Source organism: Arvicola amphibius, chromosome 6 (genome assembly GCF_903992535.2).
Source record: "Arvicola amphibius chromosome 6, mArvAmp1.2, whole genome shotgun sequence".
Classification (NCBI taxonomy): Eukaryota; Metazoa; Chordata; class Mammalia; order Rodentia; family Cricetidae; genus Arvicola; species Arvicola amphibius.
Genome location: NC_052052.2, coordinates 86,895,862 through 86,905,847, shown reverse-complemented (window position 1 = coordinate 86,905,847; position 9,986 = coordinate 86,895,862).

Below are 9,986 nucleotides of genomic sequence, written 5' to 3'. Positions count from 1 at the left end.
TGTTCATTCCTGGCTGCCCAGACTCAAAACTGTATTAATTAAATCACTGCTTGGCCTATTAGCTCTAGCTTCTTAATGGCTAGCTCTTACATCTTAATTTAACCAATTTCTTTTAATTTGTGTATCATGGCTGTGGGTTACCAGCAAGATTCCATCCTGCATCTGACTCTGGCGGGGCTGTATGGCTTATCTTGACTCTGCCTTCTTTCTCCCAGCATTCAGTTTAGTTTTCCCCACCTAGCTCACAGGTCAAGTCAACTTCTTTTTTAAAAAGAATTTATTTATTATGTATACACAACATTCTGCCTCCATGTATGTCCGCACGCCAGAGGAGGGCGCCAGACCTCACTCCAGATGGTTGTGAGCCACCATGTGGCTGCTGGGAATTGAACTCAGGACCGCACACCAGAGGAGGGCGCCAGATCTCACTCCAGATGGTTGTGAGCCACCATGTGGCTGCTGGGAATTGAACTCAGGACCGCACACCAGAGGAGGGCGCCAGATCTCACTCCAGATGGTTGTTAGCCACCATGTAGTTGCTGGAAATTGAACTCAGGACCTCCAGAAGAGCAACCAGTGCTCTTAACCACTGAGCCATCTCTCCAGCCCCCAAGTCAACTTCTTTATTCATTAACCAAGAAAAGCAACACATATACAAGGACTCCCACAGCAGCAGTCGTCCACCTAAGGTTGTTGAAAATGTTCAAGAGAACAAACCACTGAGGTGTTTTGCTGTGTACCTTAGTGGGTAATGTTCCCAGGAGTCATTGCTCTTCCTTAAAGTATGTGTCTTTAGAATGAGATGGAACATTGCACCTGAAGCTCTTGCCAATCTTACTTGTCCTGTTCAGAGACAGTCCAATTGTCATTCATAGCATGGCAGAGTTTACCTTACACAACAGAGAGGTATAGGGCTGAGGAGAGATTCAGTGCTGTTCTTCTGACAAACTGAGTTCTGTTCCCAGCACCCAGCTCAGGTGACTCACAGCCACCTATAAACTCAGCTCCAACGCCCTCTTCTGACCTCCATGGGCACCTGCACACAGACGCACACAGACACACAGACACACACACACACACACACACACACAGAGGGAGAGGGAGAGAGAGAGAGAGAGAGAGAGAGAGAGAGAGAGAGAGCGAGAAGAGAGACTTTTTTCTTTTTAAGACAGATTCTCTCTATGTAGTCCTTGAACTCTCTATGTAGACTAGGCTGGCTTCAAACTGACAGAGATCAGCCCAACTCCACCTCCTTAGTGTTGATATTAAAAGTGTGTACCACCATACCTTAAATCTTTTTTAAAAATTAAGAGAAATTCAGTCAGCATCCCAGAAGCATTCCAGACTGGGCAGGGCTTCCTTTGGATTAGGAAGTATGTATTCAGAAGTTCCTTATTAAAGTTCAAAAGGGCAGGAGCGAGGAAGAAGGAAGAGTTTTGTCATGCTTAGGTTAACAATGATGGAGTCTCGGACAGCTGACTCCTTTCCCAGTTAAGCTTTCTGTCTGTTTCCTTGAGGAGCTCCCCGTGGTCTAATGCACTACAGGACACTGCGGTGTGGCTCTGTTTTGAGTGGTGGGAAGGGTTTCTCTCCATGAACTAAATGATGAGGTTGTGGTTTGACAGTTTATTCCTCAGCACTGCTTCAAAAATCTGCAACAGAATCTGCTGGAAAGAATATTCTCAACATAAAGCTACGTGCAAATGTGTCTAAGCAGTCTGGGACCCGGCAAAAGGAAAACCTCAAACACACACATTGCGCGCGCACATGCACACAAGCACACATACACAGGTGTGTGCATGCATGCGTGCATGTGTGTATATCAGAGAACAATTTGCAGGATTTCTCTCCTTCCATTGTGTGAGTCCTAGAGATCAAATTCAGGTTTGGCAGTAAGCACCCGCTGTAACTGTCTCTGTGACTCCAAACACAGACTTTTAACAAAACCACTTTGTTGCTGTTTCTCTTGGTCTAGTGGTTGAGGATGTTGCTGATGACACACTTGATTTAAGCAAAGCAAAGTCAGAACTTGAGAATAATGTTTAAGTTCTAGACAAATTTAAGGACAACCCTTAATAAACACGCAGAGTCGGCAGTGGTTTTCCTTCTTCTTTGTTTGTGTGAGGGGATGTTGTTGTTTCTTTGTTTGTTTGTTTTGCCCTTTTTTTAGTTTTTTTTGAGACAGGGTTTCTCTGTGTCAGTTTGCAGCCTGTCCTGGAACTCACTCTGTAGACCAGGCTGGCCTTGAGCTCACAGAGATCCACCTGCCTCTGCCTCCTGTGTGCTGAGATTAAAAGCGAGCACCACCACTCCTGGCTCTTTTTCTATGTTTTATATAGTGTTTCACTGCAAACTTTTCAATTTGTTCATTTTTGGGTAGAACTCTCATTGTATTGACTAGGCTGGCCTCAATCTCATGGGTTCAAGCAACATGTCTGTCCTAGTGTCTCCAGCAGCTGGGAACCCATGTGCAGTCCCCCAGCCACTTGCTGGCTCTGTGTTTCTGTTCTGAATGTCTACTGAGATGTCATAAGCACCCTGAGGACCTGAAGCGTCTCTGCTGCCATACAGGGATGGAAGGTACAGGATGAACACACTGTGCACTCTGCATCCCCACCCTTGGAGTTGAGTGAGGAGCCGAGCACTTCGCTGTGTGGGGCCAGCAGAGCAAACGCCGGAGAGATGCTGGTGTAGGAAGCCCTGGGAGGGTCTGTGGGGAGGTAACACTGCCAACCAGACAGGGTGGAGGGGAGTGATAGTTCAAATTGACCTGAAAGCAGTAACAAGAGCCCAGAGTGTAAATAGCTGCCCATGGTTTCAGAAGACTCCACTTCAGTCAAGGTTGAGTGACCGGGATCAGTTTTAGTCTTCCATCTGAAATGGGAGAATTTCTAAAACCATGGGATTCAGACGCTGCACACTGGGAGTAGAGGATAGGGATTATGGGGGTACATTAGGAGGTACAAGGAATTATCCAGACCCTTCTGGGGGCTGCAGGAGCAAACTGCCAGGTGAGAGCAGGGCCTTGAAAGGGCCTGTGAAGCACAGGGCATCATGGGAAATACTCAGAGAGCATTGCCTCCGGAGCATGGGAAAGCCAGCTCTAGAATAAAGGCTGTGTTCCCCTTGTCTATCAAAGCTTTAAAAAGTGTTTGCAAATGTTAAACTGCTTCTATGTAATAGAAAGTCGGGCAGAGGTTTGCAGGACACGTGAGGAGGGGACCCAGCCGTGCCGAAGGTTACTAGTTGTCTTCTGTGGCTGTGCTAGACCCTGACAAAAGCAATGGAAGTTTCATAGACCAGTCTCGTGGTGGGGAAGTCAAGGTAGCAGCACTGTGAGGCCTGAGACTGCAGGATCCCATTGTGTCCACAGCAAGGAAGCAGAGACAGGTGGATGCTGGGAATCACCTCGCATTCTCCTGTTCACTCAGTCCAAGACCCAGAACACGGCCTGCGGCTGCCCACGTCCACGGTGGGTCTTCTCACCTCCATTAACCTACCCTAGAAACTCCCTCCCAGACATCTCCAGAGGCTTGTTTCCATGGAGATTCTGACAAACTTAACCTTCACATTTCCTGCATGTGGGCATGCAGGAAAATAGAATAAAAATTAGAAAAAAAATCAATCAGTAGAAACGACACATATTAAGTTTGACGAAGGTAGGATTAATAGAAAGAAACATTAGTACTGTTTTTTTTTTTTTTTATGAAAGTAACTCATGCCTGTCAAGGACTGTATGTGTTTGTTATTAACTGGCTCATAGTCACCAATCTTTAATTTGGTAACTGATAAAATGGGCATCTTTCCACATGGTTTTGACTATCCATATAAGTTTCTATACACACTGTATATGCACTTTTACCTTCCTTTCTCTCTCTCTCTCATGTGTGTATGTCTGTATATGTGTGTTACATATGTGTGTGCATATGTGTGTATATGTGTGTTACATATGTGTGTGTCTTCCTTGCTTTTCCTCCATTCCTTCTTTTTCTTGTCTACTTTTTTAAAAAGATTTATTTATTTATTATGTTTACAACATTCTGCCTCCATATATGCCCGCAGGCCAGAAGAGGGCGACAGATCTCATCACAGATGGTTGTGAGCCACCATGTGTTTGCTGGGAATTGAACTCAGGACCTCTGGAAGAGCAGCCAGTACTCTTAACCACTGAGTCATCTCTCCAGCCCCATACAGTTATTTAACTATGTTTTGTATGCTTAAAATCTAAAGGGAAAAATGATTATGTAAGGCAGAGAAGTAGAAGTTATAAAAGACATTAATTTCTAGATTAACTGGAATACAATACTTGCCATGTGGTGGTGGCACACGCCTTTAATCCCAGCACTCAGGAAGCAGAAGTGTAGTGAGGAGGTGAGCTGCATCCCGCCACCTGGCTCCTGGCCGCCTGGCTAGCTTATGCCCCGAAATAACAACACACAAACTGCATTCATTTAAACACTCCCTGGCTCATTAGTTCCAGCCTCTTGCTCACATCTTGATTAACCCATATCTAATAATCTGTGTAGCACCATGAAGTGGTGCCTTACCGGGAAGATTCTAGTGTATGTCCATCTTGGGCTGGAGCTTCATTGCTTCTCACCCAGAGAGCAGAGGCATGGCGATTTATTAACTTCCCTTCCCAGCATTCTGTTCTGTCTACTCTGCCCACCTAAGGACTGGCCAATCAAATGGGCCAGGCAGTTTCTTTATTAACCAATGAAATCAACTCAAACAGAAAACCCTCCCACATCACAGAAGTAGACGAATCTCTGTGAGTTGAAACCCCTACACAGTGAGTTCCAGGACACAGAGAAACCTTGTTCTGAAAAATAAAAAACACAATACTTACTGTGAAAAACATGCTAGGAGATTAATAATAGATTAGATACAGCAAAGAAATTAAAAGGCTGAATACATGGACATAGGCTATCCAAAATGAACACAAGGAGGAAACCATTTTGAAAGCCAAATAAGCCAGTGCTAAGCTGTGGACTTCATGTCACACACGCTATGCGTTAGTCAGCTGTGAGGTACTGTGACGAGATGCTTGACACAGCTGCCATGGAGAAGAGATTTATTTAGTTGACAGTTTTGAAGGTTTGCATGCAAGATGGGGCAGCCCCATTGCTTCGGGCCTATGATGAGGACAGAAGGAAGCAATGGTGGTAGCAGTTGTCAAGCAGAGAAACAAGAGAGACTGGTGTTCCCCATTCCCTGTCAAGGCTGCCTGGGAACCGAGAAGCCGCTACTGGATCCCACCTCCTAAAGTTCAGTACCTCCTGGAAACCAAGCTTTTAAAATAAAATAAACTAAATAAAATAAAATTTCACTTATCATCAGGTGTGGGGGCACATGCGTGCCGTGTAGCATGTGTGGAGGTCAGAGGACAGCTCTGTAGAGTGGGTTCTGGGAATCAAACTCAGGTTGTCGGGCTCGTACACCGAGGGTCTCTAGCCACAGAATCACCCTCCCAGCTCTAAGTATATGAACTTTGAACCTGAAAAAAACATGGCACAGGAATAGGGGATAGAGCTTAAATGGTCCAGCACTTATCTAGCGAGCATAGGACTCTGAATCTTATCTCCAGCACCGAATAAACAGCAAGATCGCATCCTGCACCCAGGATGGAGGTTGGTGTGGTCTGTGTGTCTATCTTGATCATTGTTGGGCTGGACTGATGTGTCTGTGTGTCTATCTTGACCATTGCTGGGCTGGATTGATGTGTCTGTGTGTCTATCTTGATCATTGCTGGACCGGTGAGTTTTGTCCTTAAGATATGAAATCAAGAAGTCCTTTGATCTTTGTTGTTGTTTCCTTGAAATATTAGGGTGCAAACCTAGGTTCTTGCTCATGCTAGACAGATGCTCTACCACTAAGCTACACCCCCAGAGCAGCATTTTAAATTTAAAACCCAGAGAAAAGCAAGCTAGTTTCACATGGTGAAAATATTCATGTTTTCCAGCACACAGATTGAGAAGCAGAAGGAATGTCTGTATGGGAGCGGAGTCGGGTAAACTCAGAGACAAGTAGACATGGAGCCTGGAGAGACAGATCTGAAGGAGCTCTGGGTCTTGGCTGCTCTTGCTTCCAGCTTGCCCCATGGTGTTCAACTTCTTATATTCTGTGGCATGCTGGTGTTTGTCACATGCATGCAAAGGCCTAACCTTGTTACTGATGAAGCGTTTTGTTTGGGAGATGTGAAGTGTGGAGGACCCGCCACCTCCTGGTGTGGATTGTCCATCAGAAGGGTGAGCAGTGGCTTGGAGAGTGGTTGCTGTTCAGCTCTCTGCATTTACACTGGGACTGTGTGAGACAAACATGCCAAAGCGAGTAACTGTTTCCCTCTCTAGCTGGGAAATAGATGAAGAGCTCAGGGCCCTACTAGTCCCCTTCAGAGGACCTTATAATCTAAGATACATAAACATGGAGGGGGAAAAACAATAATAATGATTAGAAAAAAATCGATCAATAAAAACAACCAAGAAATGAAACACACCTTTAATTTGAAAAAAGATGGAGTTAATTGACCGAGACATCAATAAAGTTGTTGAAACTACCACATAAAGAAGGGGAAACTAAAGATGTGATCTGGGGACAAAAACACATTAAAGAGGCAAAACCAGAAAGATCCAGGGCTGAGATATAGCTCAGTTGACAGAGTACTCTCTAGAATGCATGAAGGCCCAGGTTCAGTCCCAGCATAAAATCTAGTCTGGTGATGCACACCTGTTGGTGGTGCACGTCTGCTGGTAGTACACGCCTGCTGGTGGTGAATTCCTGTTGGTGGTGAATGCCTGTTGGTGGTGCTCACCTGCTGGTAGTACTCATTTGTTGGTGGTACACACCTGCTAGTGGTACATGCCTGTTGGTGGTGCACGCCTGTTGGTGGTGCACACCTGCTGGTGGTACATGCCTGTTGGTGGTACACGCCTGCTGGTGGTACATGCCTGCTAGTGGTACATGCCTGTTGGTGGTGCACACCTGCTGGTGGTACATGCCTGTTGGTGGTACACGTCTGCTGGTGGTACATGCCTGTTGGTGGTGCACGCCTGTTGGTGGTGCACACCTGCTGGTGGTACATGCCTGTTGGTGGTACACACCTGCTGGTGGTGCTTGCCTGCTGATAGTACATGCCTGCAGCCCCAGTGCTTGTGCTTGCCTGTTGATGGTACACACCTGCAGCCCCAGTGCTTGGGAGGGAGAAACACAAGAGTGGGAGGCGTGAGGTCATTGAAGTCCACAGTGAGTTTGAGGCCAGGTTGGGCTACATGAAACCCTGTCTTCCAACAAACAAACAAGATCCAGAGAAAGAATTGGAGAAGGAACGTCTGTTTTCCCAGGCATGGTATGGAGGAAACCTAGGAAAAGAGAATTTTGCAGAAAAGGAAAATTGGGGCAGGTGAGGTGACTGGTCCTCACAGCCCACCGTGGAAAGAGGGAACCAACTTCACCAAGGTTCCCTCTAACCTCTACCAAGCACCGAGGTACAACTGAGCTTGTGTGTGTGTTCATACACACAGAATCACACACTCAGGCACATTGTGACATACACACAATAAATACACATCTTTAAAGAGAGGGGGGAAATTAATTGACAGCAGTATAGATTCCTGAGGATCTAGAACATTCCTGACCTGTGATCATAAGCCACCAACTGCCCACGCTTCCCACACTGCTTCTTTTTTTCCCTGCCTGTATTACCACTCATGAATCAATATTTCTGTTTCTGACCTCACCTTGCTAACTTCTCTACAATGTTATTTGATTTAACTCTTCAGTGTCCTGTAGTACCTGAGGGGTTTGGTAGATCAACAAGGGAGGAAGGAAGCATTTAGCCCTTCTCTCCAGAGTCAGGGCAGGAGCGAGAAGAGAGTGTATGGTGTCAGTAAAAGAGAGCTGAGCCGAATGGGTCTCTTAACGCCTGTTTTGGAGGCACATGCACTTATGGGAAGAAACCCGTGAATGGTGTCTGTTTAGATTTTCAAAAGGCCTTTCACAAAGTTCCACACAAAAGCCTGTTTTAGATGTGTAGTCATCATGGTTGGATTGGGACTGGGTGATGCAGGAGGAAGTTGCTTTGGGACAAGAAACAATGGTTTAGGATAAAAGAGCCTCTTGGAGAACTGAACATGAGCACTGGCATTCCCCTCCCTGCTTTTATGAACTATCTGGAGGAAGGAAAGGCAGAATGGCAGCAAGCTCTTCTAATTAGGAAAAGCCTACACATATAGGGCTAACCCAGATGGACAGAAAACATTGAGCCAGTCTTCATGTAGGCAAAATAATGTGCTGAATGAGCTTTGGGGAAAACAATCTAAGTTATACTCGGAAAATTCGTTAGTCCATTCGACAGTTGTTGACGGGGTACTGTGTACTGAACACTGCTACATGATGAAGACAGCAAGATTAGGAGCACAGTAGGAAATCGGGATTTGATTTGCTAGGTGTTAAATTGCTAAGACTTAAAAATTGTAAATATACTCATTGTGTTTAGATGATTTTACAAAAGACTGGTGTGGTTTCCAAAGGGAAGCAAGAATGAGGAGACACACCCCTGACATCTGGATACATTAGTCAGGGCCACTTTTGTTTCATGAGGTAAACATTCCAAGCCAAATATGGTGGCACATGTCTGTCACCCCAGCACTTGGACACTAAGACAGGCTTGAAAGGTCAAACCTAGACTGGGCCAGATAACAAGTCTTGTTTCAAGAAATACCAACAAAATGAAAAACACTTGACTCTTTTTTACAACATTAGACAAGTTTCAGACTTAACGGGACAGAAAGACAGGACGTTGCCGCTAGCCCCCTTTTCAGCTTTGTTGGCTTTGCTTGCTTTCCTTCTAGAACTTCTTTCCCACAAGGAACAAATGTGGCCTGTGTGAAAGTATGGAAACTGGAAAAGCATCTAGTGTCCTGTGTCCCACAGAGCCTGAGATACCGCCAGGGAGTCCCACACGAAGGAAGCAGGATTTGGAATGGCCTGTCCCGAAACACTCACTTAGGCCAGACAAATTGAAATATTGTTCTCATCCAGGTCAAGAACACGGACGCTCCTGCTCTACAAGCCAAGGTGGGTAGAGCATAGCCTACCAGGATCTGCAAACTCAGGAGTCATTTCCCAAATAGATGGGAGCAGAGAGAAAACTGTGCACGCTATATGAAACCATCATAGGCAATGCAATGCCCCTGGGGTAAGCAGCTACTGTGATAAGGGCTCTTGAGTGCCACTTTGTGGTATTCAGACTTTTGTATGATCCCTCTTTTCCAGTGTGGACTGGATTGGTGTCTAAAGATCCGGCAGAACCAATGGTATGTCCCTTTTGAGATTAGATTATAAAAAACTATAGGCTCCATTCGTGATGGGTGTTTTTATATGCTCTAGCTTTCTCTGGAATATTTACTGGAGAAAGCCAGCTAGAGTGTTGTAAGTTAATTCTGTGGAGGCTCATGATAGTGATCTTGGAATCAGCTTTTCTGAAACTAATGTGTGTGAACATGGACACGGCCATCCACCTAGTCTGGACTTCTGCTGAGATGCGGAGCAGGCTTCCAGCTTGTAGGAAACCTCCCAAGAGACCTAGAGTCCCAGGGGTGCTATTCCCATTGTCCTGATCCACACACACACACACACACTGAGAAATCAGTGTTGTAGAATATTCCTTTACACTGTGTGAAGATATATCACTGTGATTGGTTTAATAAAAAGCTAAACGGACCAGACAGGTGGTGGCTCACGCCTTTGACCCCAGCACTCAGAAGGCAGAGGCCAACCTGGTCTACAAAGTGAGTTCTAGGACAGCCAGGACTGTTACACAGAGAAACCATGTCTCAAAAAAAACAGAACAAAACAATTCAAACACAAACACAAAAGCCAACCAACCAACCAACAAACAAACAAGCAAAAGCTAAATGGCCAATACTAGGCAGGACATTTGGGACAGAGAGAATGCTGAAAAGAAGAAGGCTTAGCCACCAGCTGGG